Here is a 17,093-nt window from a genome sequence, read left to right on the forward strand (position 1 = left end):
CTAAAAGGAACATGGATACTAAGGAAATTTAAGGCTACTTTTATTGGAGGTGAAGATATTGAAACTGAGTCAGTGCTTAGTCAGATGGAGGTGGTGGAACATCATGTGCAAGCTAAAAGTAAGAAAAACATTCAGCTGGCTGGTATCTCTTCTTATGAGGCCTTATTGCATACATATAATAAGTTTGACGTGCTAGCTGAACAAGATCTGAATATTATGGAAGTGGATGGTAAGAAGTTGGATAATTCTGGTAGTGATTCAGGGAATGGAGTTAGGGGCCATTTTATTAAAAATTCTGGTGGTTCTGATTCTTTGAAGTTAGGTGTTAATGCTAAGGGCCCAGATTTGAAGAAATCTGGTAAGGTTAAGAAGTCTAACCTTACACAGCCTCACAATGTTTAAAATAGCAGTGTGGAATATTAGAGGTCTTAGTGATCCTCTAAAGCAAGCTGAAGTTAGTTCTTTTATTAGGAATAATGATATTGCAACAATAAGAGTAGTTGAACTCATGTTCAGAGTATCAATGCTTGTAGGATTAGGAATAAGATTATGCCTAAATGACATTTTATTGATAATTATAATAATGATGCAGCTGGGAGAATTTGGTTGGCTGGTGTGACTGCTAATTTTCCCATAGTCTACGTAATGTAAACAACTCAGAGGATCGAGTACTATGTAGTAATGATACCTATGTTGAACTGATAATGCTAAGTGATAAAAGATATCTAAGATCACGATAATAACAAAGAACACAAATATAATGTAAATGGTACTAAGTTATCATGAGACACGAGAGATTACGTGGTTCAACTTTTGTCTACATCCACGGGGTAATGATTGATTTGTTTGTATTAAGCTGTGGTGGTTACAAAGACCTTAAATTATTTCCAAACTAATAGAGAGAACTCAAGTTGAAGTAAATACTTAAGTTCTAAACATTAAAGAGGTATAAGCTTAAGACTAGATCTTCTTCTCCTAGATATTGAATGACCCTGGTTTGTTAGTGAAGCTTGGTATTTATAGCCCCTTCTGCTCTAGGTATATCTTTGCTATCTTTGGATCCATCGTTCCCTGATATACCTTCCGTAAAAATGGTACCTTCGTTCACCGCGCGCTTTCTCTTGTCGGACTCTGCCACATCAGCTGACCCACGTTCCTTCGGGAACTTCCCAGCCTCAGTACAGATTGTACCTTCGTTCATCGCTAACCTTTGCCAGTAAGATTCTGCCACGTCATTTATCTCCAAGTTCTTTGGTTATGCGTGTAGATAAGAGATTTGTGCATTTAATGCTGATTATATGCTTCTATACCTCTGTCCCTTCGCCAGCTGCCCCACCCTAGACTAGGCTTTACTTTTTCCATCTTGGCCGTCGAGGTATCCCTTCTTAGGATGAGATAAAGCAGATCTGCGAAGGTATGTTCTGCTACTCAGGTTTCTCTGTATAGCGAGGGCTATACAGTTATCTTGTATGCGACCAGTAAGATCATGCTCCGCGGAATATTGGTATTCACAGTTTTCCCATTTTCTTTCATATTCTACCATTTGGTAGGATTGGAAGAAAAACTCCCCTAACGCCACCATTTTTGTACGTACCGATTGGGTGGTCCCCACATGTCCTTTCATGCAATAACTTTCCCTTGAATTTCGGAACATCCAAAATTTTGGATTCTCCAGCCCTCTATAAGAAGAGAGTAAAGAGGAGGAATTTTCATTAACTCCTTTCTTTCCCTTCGAACTGTCGCTCTCCATCTCTTTCTCAGATATTTTCTTCCATTTTTAACTGTTGGTCTTCCCTTCGATTCGCCAAGACTTCTGGTTCAACACACGATCATCATATACAAGTAAGTGATACTTTGCTTCTTCTCTGTTTGTTTGGATTTTCATCCTAGATTCTCCCTGCTTCGACTTTGCTTAATTGTTATTGAACGCCATTGATGTTCTTGGATGTTTGCATGCGGTATTTGAAGCTTTTGTTGTGTTCTCTGTGTTGTTTGAAAACATGGGTTTGCTCATTTTCGTGTTTTTCACTATGAATGTATCATGATTTCTCCATGTCTGCAAGATTTTAAATGTGTTGATCGAACATGTTTTTCACTTCTTTGGGAGGACGAAATTGTTTCCCCTGGTTGGTTTTTGCTAAACCCATGCCCAAAGTACTATCATTTTTCCCCAACTTCATTTTTGGGCCGACTGTAAATTTGGTCCGCCATTGTTGATGTGTTGTTTTTCCTGCTGGTGTTAGGGATCATGAGACTTCCGAAAAAGCCTACGCGGAAGGACCGGAGACCATCTTCGTCTACTGATCCACCTCCGCGGATGGATCATTCTGATGCTACGCCTTCTCTACCTCCCGAGGATTCTGAGGTACCGGCTGGTACTGAGGTGGTTGTGGATCCTAAGGTTTCTGAGGGCCCGGAGATTGAGAACGTTGTTGTTGAGGATATTTCTCTTCCTCCACCTCATTATGAGCTTCAAAGGTTGCAGCTACATGACAAAAATAGATATGCTCACTTGTCTTTAGCTGAGATCGCTAAGTCGTTTCGCCTTCATAAGTTTGATATCTCCTTTGTCGAAGGCCCTGATATTCTCACTGAGTCCATGATTCGAAGTTTTCCATATGATGAGAAAAAACTCTTGACCAGTGTTGGCCAGTTGGCCGCAGGTATGCTTCTGCCTTTGTTTAATAGAAAAGATCCCTTCTATTATGATGTTTTGCCTACCAGGGATGACCCGGTGAACAAGACCCAGGTTCGAGGGGTCATGCAGTATACTGGAAATTTATGGCATGCCCTTCGTGAGTGCTGGTACCGTAGTAAGGGAAAGACTACTCTGAAGTCTTATGACCCTTGTGCTGCTGGAAGGTCTAAGCAAGAGGATTATACCCCTGCTAACTTCAATGCCACATACGCTGATGCTATTCAGAAAATTAATCTTCTTCCTTGGAGCGTTGTACCTCATCGTATCCATGTTATTGCTAAGCAGATCAGAGAGGGTAACAACCTTCGTATGCTGGAGGAGATCGATAAGACTGATTTGATTGTTATCTCTTATTCTGCTAATCTACCTTTGCCAAAGCCTAATCGTATCCGTCTTGATCATGATGATTGCTGAGATCCTACTCCGCTTCTTGTGGTGGGTCCTTGGGCCTACGGTTTTACAACCGCAGATCCCAACGTCCCTCGTGTATCTTTCTCCTTGCCTGAGAAGTATGATAGTTATCAGCCTTGGGTTTTCAACCCTGCCGCATCTCATGAGGTAACCTCTGATTTCTTTGGAGGTTTTTCATTTTGTATTTTGATTTACAGTCTTTGTTTGGAATTCTGATGGCTTTCTTTTGTAGTCTGCCCCTGCTTCTTCTGCTGGAACTTCCCCAGGTTCCGCTGCTAGGACTGCTCCGGGTTCTGCTGGTAATTCCGTATCCACCAGGAGTAAGAAAAGAAAGGCTTTGGCTGAAGCAGCTAAGCCAACTCCTGTGGAGGTAAGGATCATAGCCATACCTTTGTGTTCGTAGGTTCCTTGGTATCTTTCCCCTGATCCTTAGCTAGCGCATGTGTTTTTCCACAGTCTTCCAAGGGAAAAGGCAAGTTGAAGGCTGTTATTGATGTTGAGGAATACAATGAGGATCCCAAGGATGGTGAGGAGGTGTCGGATGACGAAGATATGGAGGATATTGAGGACACTGGCCTCAGTCCTCATCTGGACGATATTGAGGAAGATTTTTCCCAGAATAGCCCCAATCCTATCCGCGTTGGATCAGTGGAGGGTGAGAACCTCCCAGTTGGTGGTGAGGCTTTATTGGTGAGCCCGTTAGTGTTCAAGTTCCTACTCCTACTTTGTTGCCAAAGGTACCTTTATTTTCTGCACCTAGCGGTGCACTGCCTGTTGTCTCGGCTGCTACTGGTGTTGTGGTTGTATCTTCCAAGAGTATTCCTTTGTCTCCTGCTACTTCTCTTCAATCGGGCGGTTCGTTTGCTAAGGGTGTTACCCTGTGGTGCGGGTTAGTAGCTCAGATTCTCAGCCTAAGAAGAAGGTTGTGGTTTCAATGGCCAGCTTCTCCTTCAATGCTACGCCCACCTCATTAGGGAGCGCTCAATATGTTTATACTGCCCCTGTTAGCAAGGATGTTGGACCTCCACCCTCGTCACCAGATTGGACCGTACTGGGAAATCTTCCTTCTGCTGGTGATATGGACTTAGGTGGTGCTCAAGCTCTCTCTTCGATCCCTAGCTCATCCACCATGCCGTCTCTTCGTCGTGGTGAGGGCTCAGTACTCGTGCCCCATGCTCGTTCTCAAGCGATTGGTGGATTTGTTGCTGAGTCCGAGAAGGATAAGCTGCCTGAGGGTTTGAGCCTTGGTAGTTCTGATGATGCTATTCTTGAAGCCATTCTGTGGCATTCAAAGGGTCCCTGTTCTACTGAGATTGATGGTCATCATCTGGTTGGTTCTTTTGAGGTAGCTTCACATTTGGATGCGATGTCCGCTCAGTATCGTGTGGCTAAGGATATGTTCTTTGACCCGGACTGCCTTCGCTCTAGTCAGAGCTTTGTTGAAATCCGCAGGGGTAGTATCCAAGAGATGGAGGCCTTCATAGACACTTATGCTGATTTCCTCCCTCGTCTTTCGCTCTTCTCAGTAAGTTATTCTTACCTTACTGCTTGATACTTTGTTTTGAATCTTCGTCTGTTCTTATGCTCCTTTGTTTGCAGCTTTTCAAACAAATATATGTTGGATGCACCTTGTTCAAGTTCTATAGGGCTAAGTGTTCTCACTTGAATGCTCTGCTGGAGCGTGATCGTCAAGAATATGCCCTTATTAGCACACAAAAACCTTCATCCAGTGATGATGCTTCTGCTGTTAAGGTATCTTCGTTGGAGAATGATCTGAAAAAGACTCAGATATCCTTGGAGTCTTATCTGGTGTCTCTTGAGAGAGCTAACAATGCTGCTAAAGTTGCTGAGGATGGGCGTAAAGCTACTGATTCTGCCCTGGCTGCCGAGTCTTTCAAAGCCATAGGTTCGCTTTTTCTTTCCCTTATCTTGGTTTTCACTTTTGCTTGGTTGCATAGTCCTGAGACAACCCACGCCTGTCAGCTGGTATCTCTAGTGAGCTCAGACATCTCCGGGAGCAGGTAGCCAAGTTGACCTCCGATGTCTGGTATTATCAAAAGAAGTCTGATAGGTTAATGAACGTGATTGTTCATAACGAGGCCCAACTTTCTCTTGAATATGCTCATAACGCGGATATTGTGAAGAAGATGGCTTTAATCCATAAAGAATGTGACGAAGCCCTTAAGTGGAAAGAAGGTCTCATTTTAAAGCAAAATGAGGATATTGCCTTAGTTGAGAAACGCCTCTCAGCCCAAGAAATCATTCGTAAGAAGTATCATGCGGATTTCGAAGATGCATGTGCTTCCTTGGCTAATGTTAATGCAGAGCGTATTGTTTTGTCTTCTGAGGTCTGTTCTCTTAAGAATAGACTTGTCGAGGTTTGCTCCACGTCTTCTTCCATGTCTCATGCATCTTTGGTCAAGAGACTGGAAGAGTTAGAGAGTGTGTACCAGGTTTTATCCTCTGAGAATGCTTCGCTCCAGATTGATGTTGAGGATCTACAGACTGAGCGAGACACCCTTGTGGAGAACCTCGATGTTGTTGAGGTGGACCTTGCCGAATCTCAGCATAGTTTAGAAGAATCCCTTAGCCATGTCGTAGGTAGCTTAAGGTTTCTTCATTCCGCAGTAGCCTTTGTTTTTTTTTTTCTAAATAATGAAATTTATTACTCAAAAATGATGAAATTACAACTATGAACCTATACTAGGCCCATTTATCACAACAGAGCCAGAAAGGCCCATTACTAAAAGAAAAAACAGAGAAGTAAAATTTCAGAACACCAAAATATTAAGTAAATCTGAAATACACATCTTCTTCATTCTCAAGTCTTCCAAGAAAATGAGGCTTTGTATCATAACATAGAACCACACCCCTATTTAACCTTACTCCCTTCTTTGCCATTAATTACATCAGCAAAGAAGTTAATTTCTCTGTATGAATATTTCAGTTCTAAAGAGGGAATCTGATGAATTATTCTGTCCCATCTACTTTGCACAATCCATGGTAGTTTACTTCCTTTAAAGGCAGTTAAGACAGCCTTTGAATCAAGCTGAAAGCATACCTCCACAAGATGTTTACTAACAACCCACTCTCCTACCACAATTAAGGACATAGCTTCTGCCAAATAGTTTGTTGCCACACCTAAACCACCTGAAGCAGCTCCAATGCATTCTCCTGAACTTGTTCTTGCAACAAAACCTAAACCTGCAACACCTGGATTTTCTTTGGAAGCTCCATCACAACATATTAAAACTTGGTTAAGACTTGGCAGCTTGAAGAAACATTGAATCACCCTTGCAGATTTGGTTTTAACACCTGGAATACCAAAAAATAAGAGAATATGCAGGTCATACATTGTCCCCCACATTTCACCATTCATTCTTATTCTGCACTCCTTTGTAATTTTCATAATTCCGTGCTTGAATTTCTCCACATCTGGGACAGCTGCATAATAAATCACAGAGTTTCTTGTAAACCAAAGTTCAACCATTGCATTAAATTCACAATTATACCACACTTCATTTATAGCAGAGCTTTTTCCTTTAGCAACCTCCAAAACTTCATCAAAGCTTTTTGGACAAATGCACTGAAAGATTCCACTCAGCCAGAGCCAGATTTTTTCACTAAAACAACAAGACCAGAGTATGTGATCCATTGTATCTTGATTGCATCCACAAAGATAGCACTTTGACACAGTTGAAATCCCTTCTTCCTGACTGATACCTCAGTAGCACAAGCCCCTCTTAAAATCTTGCAAGAAGTATATGGATGAATACAAGGATCCCAAACTTGTTTAGCCCAATTCACTTTTGCATATTTCTTTCTTACTATTTGAGATGCACCAGCTACTGTAAAAGAACCAGTCATGTCATTTTTCCATATCTTCATATCTTGCCCCTGCTTCTGAATAGGTAGTTCACTAACATCAAAAAACTGCAGCACAGGTAATGGAATTTTCCACTGACCATTATGAACTAGGTCTTTGACTTTTAAATCAACATGTTGTTTTATATACTGGTACTCATCATGTTTATCAATTAGAGCATAATCCTTGATCCATTTATCATTCTAAACATAAATTTTATGTCCATCTCCCGCAATGCATCTGCTACCTTCATCCATCTCAGAAATAACCCATTTAATACCAGGCCAAATTGATGATTGCTTATGATATTTAATCCACTTACCATTTTTATCTTTATACTTTTCTCTCATAAAAATGGTCCATTCCCCATCTGCATTCTCTATCTTCCACAAAAGTTTCAAGAGAAGGGCTTTATTCATTACTTAAAGTCTTCTTAAACCCAAACCCCCTTCTGGTAGGCCCGGAGAAGGGTATATAAATGAGCGCAATAAAAACGGGGGCCTACAGTAATACCGCAAGTTCACGGTCGTCGGTTGTAGCTCGTGCAAATACGGGTCGATCCACAGAGATCGGGTGTGTTTGGAGTGTTCTAGCTAATTGGGTTCCTAGATTTGCTTTGGGCTTAGAAGCCTTTTGGCTTAAATTGGGCTTTGAGTGCTAATGGGTTTTTTCACAATAAAATGAACTGAGCTTGGGCTCAGTTAGTCTTTGAAGTGCAAATGGGCTTTGGCCTTAAACTTAGGCTTTTGATTAAGCCTGAATTGGATTGGGCCTTAATGAATTTGGGCTTTGGTTTTAAACAACTGGGCTTTGGTTAAGCCCACAGTTGACTGAATTGGGCTTCAGTTTGAAGTGAGCTTTGGGCTTGAGTGCACAGCAATGAACTGAATTGGGCTCAGCTGGCTTTGGCAGGCAGCAGCAGTAGCAAGACTGCACAGCAGAAGGGCAGCAGCAGCAGTGAGCAGCAACAGCAGGGGAAAGCAAAGAAAGCAGCAACAACAGAGTTGCAGCAGCAGAGAAGGCAATGCAGCAGCAGAGAAGGCAATGCAGCAGCAGCACAAGTGCTGCACAGCAGCTGCAAGGCAGTGGAATAAGAGAAGCAACAGAGTTGCAGCAAGCCAAAAGAAGTAGCAGCACTAGAAGTAAATCAGCAAATGAAATGAACATGGAAGTAAAACAGTGACAGAAACAAAGAACAAAGCAACTACAAGCATAAAACAGTGCAAGATGAACCAAGGCCTAAGCCAAGGGCAGGGGTGATAAAGAAACTGAAATGAAGCAAGGCTAGACTAAGGCATTCAGGAGGTATACTAAAAGAATGGGAAGAGAACTAGCTTGCTATGAGCACTAGTTTCTCCCAAAGCTCAATCAACACTGCAACCTAAGCATACACAAGGAATGGCAAGAAAATCAGCTTGCTATGAGCACTGATTTCTTCCATTGCACAATTAGTTCAAAGCTTCACAGATACCTAGCCTAGCATTCCATCAATTGTGACAGCAAATTAAACACAACATTACACAAACATTACATGGCAGTGAGCAACAACACATGTTAACAGGACAAATGTAACAGGAATGAATTGGAAATCAAACATGAAATTAAACAAGCACATAACATTAACAGAACATAACATAAGCACATTTAACAGTGACAAAGCAAGAAATTAAAACATACACATTTAACTGAAATTGAACTGAAACATGAACTGAGCTGAAACTGAAAATTAACAGGACATGAAAGTCCTGGATGCTGGCTATTCCAAGCATACCTTTCTACACCACACCCATTCTCTATTTATACCCACAGACACATTTAGGGTTTTCAATCAAAATCCCCAAATTTCTCCAATGACAGTACAATTAGGGTTTCGAAATTTACTCACCAAACATGTGATTTGACACTTCAATCGTCGACCCATTATTTTCCTTGTTCACCTGCTCCGTCCCATGCCTCAATTGCATCTTTCCAACTCGTCCTATTTTATTGATTTCTTCCCTAGGTTTTTAGAGAGAAATTAGGGGAGAAAACTATATAATAGGAGGCTAGAACAAGGGGGTAATGATGGAGAAAGATAGGGTGATGATGGTGGAGGTGTGGTGGTGGCAGTGAGTTTGGTGGCAGAGGTGGAGAAGGTGGTGGTGTACGGTGGATTTTCTGCAGAGGAGAAGGAAGGGGGGCTCGACTGTTTTGGGAAGAAGGGGGTGTTTGGTTAGCTGGTATAGGTTCGGTTGCTAGAGTGTTAGGCGGCTTCATCAAATTGGATGAACAGCGAGGATGAGCCGTGGGATGTGGAGCTGGTAGTAGATCGGACGGTGATGCGGAGGCAAGCGAGGAGCGACCGTCGGATGAAGGGATACAACGAAACGAACGGTGCTAGATTAGGTTAGGTGCTGTAGTGTAAGGCGGGGATATCAAACTTTGATGAACAGCAAGGGAGCAACCGTTGGATTCAACTACCATCTATCTGAAGGCTTGGAATTTCAGCGCTGTGGTGCTCGGCAGAGACTTCAGATTGATGCTCTATGAAGGAGCGACCGTTCGATGCTTCTGAGAACTGATCTGATGCTGAGAACGGAGGCGCTTTTGTGTGTAGAAAATGAGGTTGTGCTCACCATTCTTCGCGGCTTCCTTGCGTAATTTCTCCCCGGCTTTTCACTACGTTTTCTGCTCTTTTTGCTCGCTTCGACTCATCCGAACTTTATTTATTACCTAAAAGCAAAATTAATAATAAAATTTTATTCTTGAAAACAATGAAAATACAGAATATGGGATAAAATGTAATTAATGCAAAAGAAGAGTTAAATGCCATGCAAAAGGGATAAATATACACTATTTGGCACTCATCAATACCCCCAAACCTGAATTTTACTTGTCCTCAAGTAAAACAAAACTAAGGAAATCCTAACTATCCACTGTCGCTGGTCCTCTCGCCTCATTTAGCGTATGCACTAAGCCTTTTAAAACCACTAAGTGTCCCTAGTGGACTAGTGAAGTCTCGTGAAGGTTACCAAGGGTGTCCTACAAACCTAAGGACAAATATGAGCTCAGATTCCATCAAATGTGACATGTGCAAAACATTTAGCTCACAGCAAATGGGAGGTCCAATCTAGCTATCGAGGCACAATCCTAGCACTGATAACAAAAAGACATGGATAAGAGTGTAAAGTGTATCTACACATGTGTAAAGAAAATCTGAAGTCATGACTACTAATCACCAAGAGATAGTTTCTCAGGCTAAGAACTGAGGTCGAAATCTAGCTAGCTGTCCGACTTTACGAGAATTGTGAATGAGTTGGAGGTATTTCACAATTACTCGCGTTGTACATCAATGGCATACACCCTCCTTGCTTTTACAAAAACACAATAACTCTTTACATGACTCTTATTTACATTGACTATTCTCTTTTATTTTTGGAACAAGAGATGATGGAATTGATAAATACTTGACTTTTTTGTATTTTTCTGATTTTTTTTTTTTTTTTTATTTTGTATTTTTCTGATATATACATCGTTTATTTTATTTTATTTTATTTATTTTTTTTTTTTTTAACTAGGAACACTTTTGATACAAACACAAAAGGAAACAAAAGATTACATGACACTTTGCAAGAGGTAGCCCTTTTTGATGCACCCAGTTAAATTCGATGGTCTTTCTTAATGTAACCTCCACCTTCTATCCCAACCAACCAAAGACAAGCTAGTCAAGTTTCGTTCAGTATTCTAAAGTGATTGGCAATCGTAACTTCCTATCAAACACCTTGAAGATCGAGGCCATACATGTATTGGTAGATCGTGCGCGTGCAAATTTCTTATCACTATGTGAATGTGCTAGAATCAGGGTGCCTAAATATCTAGACTAAGACTCCTAATAAAATACATATTTGCACAAGATCAACATTTCAAGGTAAATGAGCTCCATTTTTATGATTTTCTTTCAATTTTTTAATTTTTTTTTTTTTTTTTTTTTTTTAATTTTTTTGGAATTTTTCAATTTTTTTCAAAAAGATGGAGTTTGTTTTCAATTATAGCATATTATCGTGGTATCTACTCTATACCCCCAAACCTAAACTAAACATTGTCCTCAATGTTTCAAAATATGGAAAGATTAAATGCAACATATGGAAAGGGACATGCTGAGTAGAGTAAAAGAGAGAGATACCCGATTTCGGCGAAAGCAGAATTAAAACTCCGTTATCCAAGGCAAAACTCCAACATATTCGGAGTCACAATGGATGAGCACAAAATATATACAAAAGGAATTTTAACTAACACATTATCTACAAGAAAATTTGGTTTTTTTTTTTTTTTTTTTTATATAGAAAAAGAAAATAAAATTTGGTTTTTGAATGGGAGCAAGCCCACTGTTTGTCCTCTAATGAAATGGAAGGAAGGCTGCGGCCCACGAAACACTAAGTTTTAATTTTGAAAGTTTAATTTGGCCCAGTTGGTTAAGGCCCGACGTTTGTTTTAAAACTTTGGTTTCGAGGTCCACTCTTGAGTGGAAGCAAGCCCACAATCGGTTACAAGCTCAGCTGGGTTTAAACCCAGAGTACAAAATACAAGTCCAATGGAAGAATTTAAACAAGCCCACACAAAATAAAAATACAAGCCCACAAATTAAACAAACAAGCCCACAAATAAATTATTACAAACCCAAAATAGAAAAATAAAAAGCCCAAAAAATTGGGTTAATTATTACAAGCCCACAATTAAAAAATTTGGAAGCCCACATGTTGGGTTCTCTCAATGGAATGGGTTTAGGCTTACCTTTTTAGCACAGCCCAGCTGCTCTGATATTGTTGCAAAAACCCAGTTGGGTTTTGGTTCTTTTCCTTGGTGGCGTCCCAGCAGAGGAAAAACAGGCTCAGAACAGCAGGTCCAACAGCAAATGAAGTGAAGCAGATGCAGATGCAAATGCTACGCAGTGAAATGCAAAATAGCTAAAAAAAAAAAAAAAAAAAAACAACAAGAAAAACACAGCACCAATCCCCGGCAGCGGCGCCAAAAACTTGTTAGGCCTGGAGAAGGGTATATAAATGAGCGCAATAAAAACGGGGGCCTACAGTAATACCGCAAGTGCACGGTCGTCGGTTGTAGCTCGTGCAAATACGGGTCGATCCACAGAGATCGGGTGTGTTTGGAGTGTTCTAGCTAATTGGGTTCCTAGATTTGCTTTGGGCTTAGAAGCCTTTTGGCTTAAATTGGGCTTTGAGTGCTAATGGGTTTTTTCACAATAAAATGAACTGAGCTTGGGCTCAGTTAGTCTTTGAAGTGCAAATGGGCTTTGGCCTTAAACTTAGGCTTTTGATTAAGCCTGAATTGGATTGGGCCTTAATGAATTTGGGCTTTGGTTTTAAACAACTGGGCTTTGGTTAAGCCCACAGTTGACTGAATTGGGCTTCAGTTTGAAGTGAGCTTTGGGCTTGAGTGCACAGCAATGAACTGAATTGGGCTCAGCTGGCTTTGGCAGGCAGCAGCAGTAGCAAGACTGCACAGCAGAAGGGAAGCAGCAGCAGTGAGCAGCAACAGCAGGGGAAAGCAAAGAAAGCAGCAACAACAGAGTTGCAGCAGCAGAGAAGGCAATGCAGCAGCAGAGAAGGCAATGCAGCAGCAGAGAAGGCAATGCAGCAGCAGCACAAGTGCTGCACAGCAGCTGCAAGGCAGTGGAATAAGAGAAGCAACAGAGTTGCAGCAAGCCAAAAGAAGTAGCAGCACTAGAAGTAAATCAGCAAATGAAATGAACATGGAAGTAAAACAGTGACAGAAACAAAGACAAAGCAACTACAAGCATAAAACAGTGCAAGATGAACCAAGGCCTAAGCCAAGGGCAGGGGTGATAAAGAAACTGAAATGAAGCAAGGCTAGACTAAGGCATTCAGGAGGTATACTAAAAGAATGGGAAGAGAACTAGCTTGCTATGAGCACTAGTTTCTCCCAAAGCTCAATCAACACTGCAACCTAAGCATACACAAGGAATGGCAAGAAAATCAGCTTGCTATGAGCACTGATTTCTTCCATTGCACAATTAGTTCAAAGCTTCACAGATACCTAGCCTAGCATTCCATCAATTGTGACAGCAAATTAAACACAACATTACACAAACATTACATGGCAGTGAGCAACAACACATGTTAACAGGACAAATGTAACAGGAATGAATTGGAAATCAAACATGAAATTAAACAAGCACATAACATTAACAGAACATAACATAAGCACATTTAACAGTGACAAAGCAAGAAATTAAAACATACACATTTAACTGAAATTGAACTGAAACATGAACTGAGCTGAAACTGAAAATTAACAGGACATGAAAGTCCTGGATGCTGGCTATTCCAAGCATACCTTTCTACACCACACCCATTCTCTATTTATACCCACAGACACATTTAGGGTTTTCAATCAAAATCCCCAAATTTCTCCAATGACAGTACAATTAGGGTTTCGAAATTTACTCACCAAACATGTGATTTGACACTTCAATCGTCGACCCATTATTTTCCTTGTTCACCTGCTCCGTCCCATGCCTCAATTGCATCTTTCCAACTCGTCCTATTTTATTGATTTCTTCCCTAGGTTTTTAGAGAGAAATTAGGGGAGAAAACTATATAATAGGAGGCTAGAACAAGGGGGTAATGATGGAGAAAGATAGGGGTGATGATGGTGGAGGTGTGGTGGTGGCAGTGAGTTGGTGGCAGAGGTGGAGAAGGTGGTGGTGTACGGTGGATTTTCTGCAGAGGAGAAGGAAGGGGGGCTCGACTGTTTTGGGAAGAAGGGGGGTGTTTGGTTAGCTGGTATAGGTTCGGTTGCTAGAGTGTTAGGCGGCTTCATCAAATTGGATGAACAACGAGGATGAGCCGTGGGATGTGGAGCTGGTAGTAGATCGGACGGTGATGCGGAGGCAAGCGAGGAGCGACCGTCGGATGAAGGGATACAACGAAAAGAACGGTGCTAGATTAGGTTAGGTGCTGTAGTGTAAGGCGGGGATATCAAACTTTGATGAACAGCAAGGGAGCAACCGTTGGATTCAACTACCATCTAATCTGAAGGCTTGGAATTTCAGCGCTGTGGTGCTCGGCAGAGACTTCAGATTTTGATGCTCTATGAAGGAGCGACCGTCGGATGCTTCTGAGAACTGATCTGATGGCTGAGAACGGAGGCGCTTTTGTGTGTAGAAAATGAGGTTGTGCGCACCATTCTTCGCGGCTTCCTTGCGTAATTTCTCCCGGCTTTTCACTACTTTTCTGCTCTTTTTGCTTCGCGACTCATCCGAACTTTATTTATTACCTAAAAATGCAAAATTAATTAATAAAAATATTTATTCTTGAAAACAATGAAAATACAGAATATGGGATAAAATGTAGAATTAATGCATAAAAGATGAGTTAAATGCCAGCAAAAAGGGATAAATATATACAATATTTGGCACTCATCACCTTCCTCCACAGGTGCATTAACTTCATCCCATTTAACTGTAATTAATTTATTCACATTAGGATCACCAGACCATAGAAAATTTCTTATGATCTTTTCACAGGCTTGTATAACATACTTTGGACATTTATATACTTTCATTGTATATATTGGTAAACTTCATAACACATGTTTAACAAGAGTTAATCTTGCTGCAAAAGCTAACATCTTGCCAATCCATCCTGCTAACAATTTCTGCATTAACTCAACCAGTCCTCACACATGCTGAATTTTAACTTTACCTGGCTGTAAAATAACCCCTAAATGTTTATCTGGAAAGGAAGAGAGTTTCATTTGTAAGGAAGCAGCTATCTCTTTTTTTCTGTTGTCAGTAACTCCTCCCACAAAATATTTACTTTTGCTCTTATTAACTTCTTGCCCTGAGTTAGCTTGGTAATTCATGAGAAAATGCATCAAATTATCCAGTGATCTCTTGTTACCATTGCAGAATATAAAGATATCATCTTCAAACATTAAATGTGTTGGTTGACAACCTCCCCTGCTAACCATTGACTGCATTTTTCTTTCCTGCACCAGTTTGGTAATGTTTCTACTCAAAACTTCTTCTGCCAGTACAAAAAGAATTGGGGAGAGGGGATCTCCCTGCCTCAAACCTCTTCCCACTTCAAAAAAAACCACAAGGACCACCATTTACAAGAACTGAGATTCTAGCTGATTCAAATATCTTCCTTAGCCATTGAATTCCCAGCTCAGAAAAACCAAATCTGCTTAGAACTTCAAAAAGAAAATTCCAACTTAAGGAATCATAAGCTTGTGTAATATCAATTTTGAGCCCAACATTTCCACCTCTCCTTTTACAATCTAGTTCATTTACCAATTCAGAAGCCAACACCACTTTTTCATGAATACTCCTGCTTTTAATGAAATCTCCTTGCTGCTCTGAAATGAGTCTACCAATGACAGTCCCAATTCTTTCTGTTATAATTCTAGTGATGATTTTGAAGCTAAAATTTGCAAGACCAATTGGTATGAAATTTTCAGATTTCTTGGCACCTTGAACTTTAGGAAGAAGAAGTAATAAATTAGAATTGAAGCCTTTTGGTATAGATCTGTTATTCCAGCAGTATTGAATAGCTTCAATCAACTCCAGTCCAACCACCTCCCAAGCAAATTTAAAGAAACTACCAGAAAAACCATCTAGTCCTAGAGCACTATTTTCATTCATGCTAAACACCACTTTTTTAATCTCCTCTTGAGAAGGAACAACATCAAGGATAAGATTGTTTTCATCAGATAATATTTTTGGAATGACTTCAAATAAATCTTCATCAAAAGATACTTGATTCTCTTCAAACTTCTTATGATAGTGAGATACTAACATATTTGAGATTTGATCATGATCAGCTATTATATTACCTGCATTATCTTCCAATTCAGATATGTTATTCTGAGCTTTTCTCATTCTTATAGTAGAGTGAAAAAATGCAGTATTTGCTCCAACTTCCTTAACCCATTGAGATCTTGATTTTGCCCTCATTAGTTCTTGCTGAGAGGCTAAATCATGCTCCCCTCTTGCAGTTACCAATTTATCCAACAGTTCAATATTTTCAGGGTCTGCATCTGAATCTAATGTAGCTGAAAGAACTTTATCCTCTATGGTTTTCACCTTAATTCTCAGATCACCAAATATTTCCCAATTCCATTTCCTTAAGATAATATTCAGCCTTTTAAGCTTACTCATAAATTTAAATGCAGGATTGTCATAACATTCTTCCTTCCAAGAATCACTAATAACCTTCATAAAGCCAGGATGAGTTGTCCAAACAGGTTGGTACTTAAATGAAATATTCTTTGGCTTTTCAATATTAACTGATCCACCTAACAAAGCTCTATGATCAGATGTTCCTCTTACAGTTACTTTATAGCTCCACCCTTCATATTTCTCCAACCATTGCATGTTGAATAAAGATTTATCTAGATCACACAAGATTCTTTTTTTACCCACCCTATTATTACACCAAGAAAATTGTATCCCAGATTTAGATGCTTGCACCAAATTAAAGTCTCTAAACATTCTCTGAATTCCTGTATTGAAATTCTTAAAGGAAGTCTACCACCTTTTTTTTCCTCAAAACTCAGAACCACATTAAAATTACCTATAATCAACCAGGGAAATTGTAAATCATTTATTGAAAGCAGTTCTTCCCGTAACGCTCTTTTGTCAATAGTTAAACAAGCAGCATGGGTGCCTCTAACTAACACCTCTCCAACTTGCATAATAATTGCTTGTCTTGTACAGGATATAACTGAAGGAGTAGATAGTGATGAATGCCAGCAAAGCCATATATTCCCTTTTGAAGTGCTATTAGAATTATGTATTATAATTTTGTTCATACTTGGTAACTTTAATAGTCTCAAAAAACTCCCAGAAGCTTTAACTTTTGGTTCAACAACCCATAATAATGAAGGACTGAAATTACATACTAAACTCCTAAATTTGTCTTTGGCCAAGAGTCTCCTCAAGCCTCTGACATTCCAATATGCAACTTTCATTGAGAATGAGGAATTTGGGAATTGATAGAACTCCCCTTGTCCAAAATATTTTTAACTGAGTTGTTGGCTTGCTTTCTAGTAACTACATTAGGAATCCCTTTAGTTAGTTTACCTTTCAAAGGCTTT

Source organism: Papaver somniferum, unplaced genomic scaffold, assembly GCF_003573695.1.
Source record: "Papaver somniferum cultivar HN1 unplaced genomic scaffold, ASM357369v1 unplaced-scaffold_118, whole genome shotgun sequence".
Lineage (NCBI taxonomy): Eukaryota > Viridiplantae > Streptophyta > Magnoliopsida > Ranunculales > Papaveraceae > Papaver > Papaver somniferum.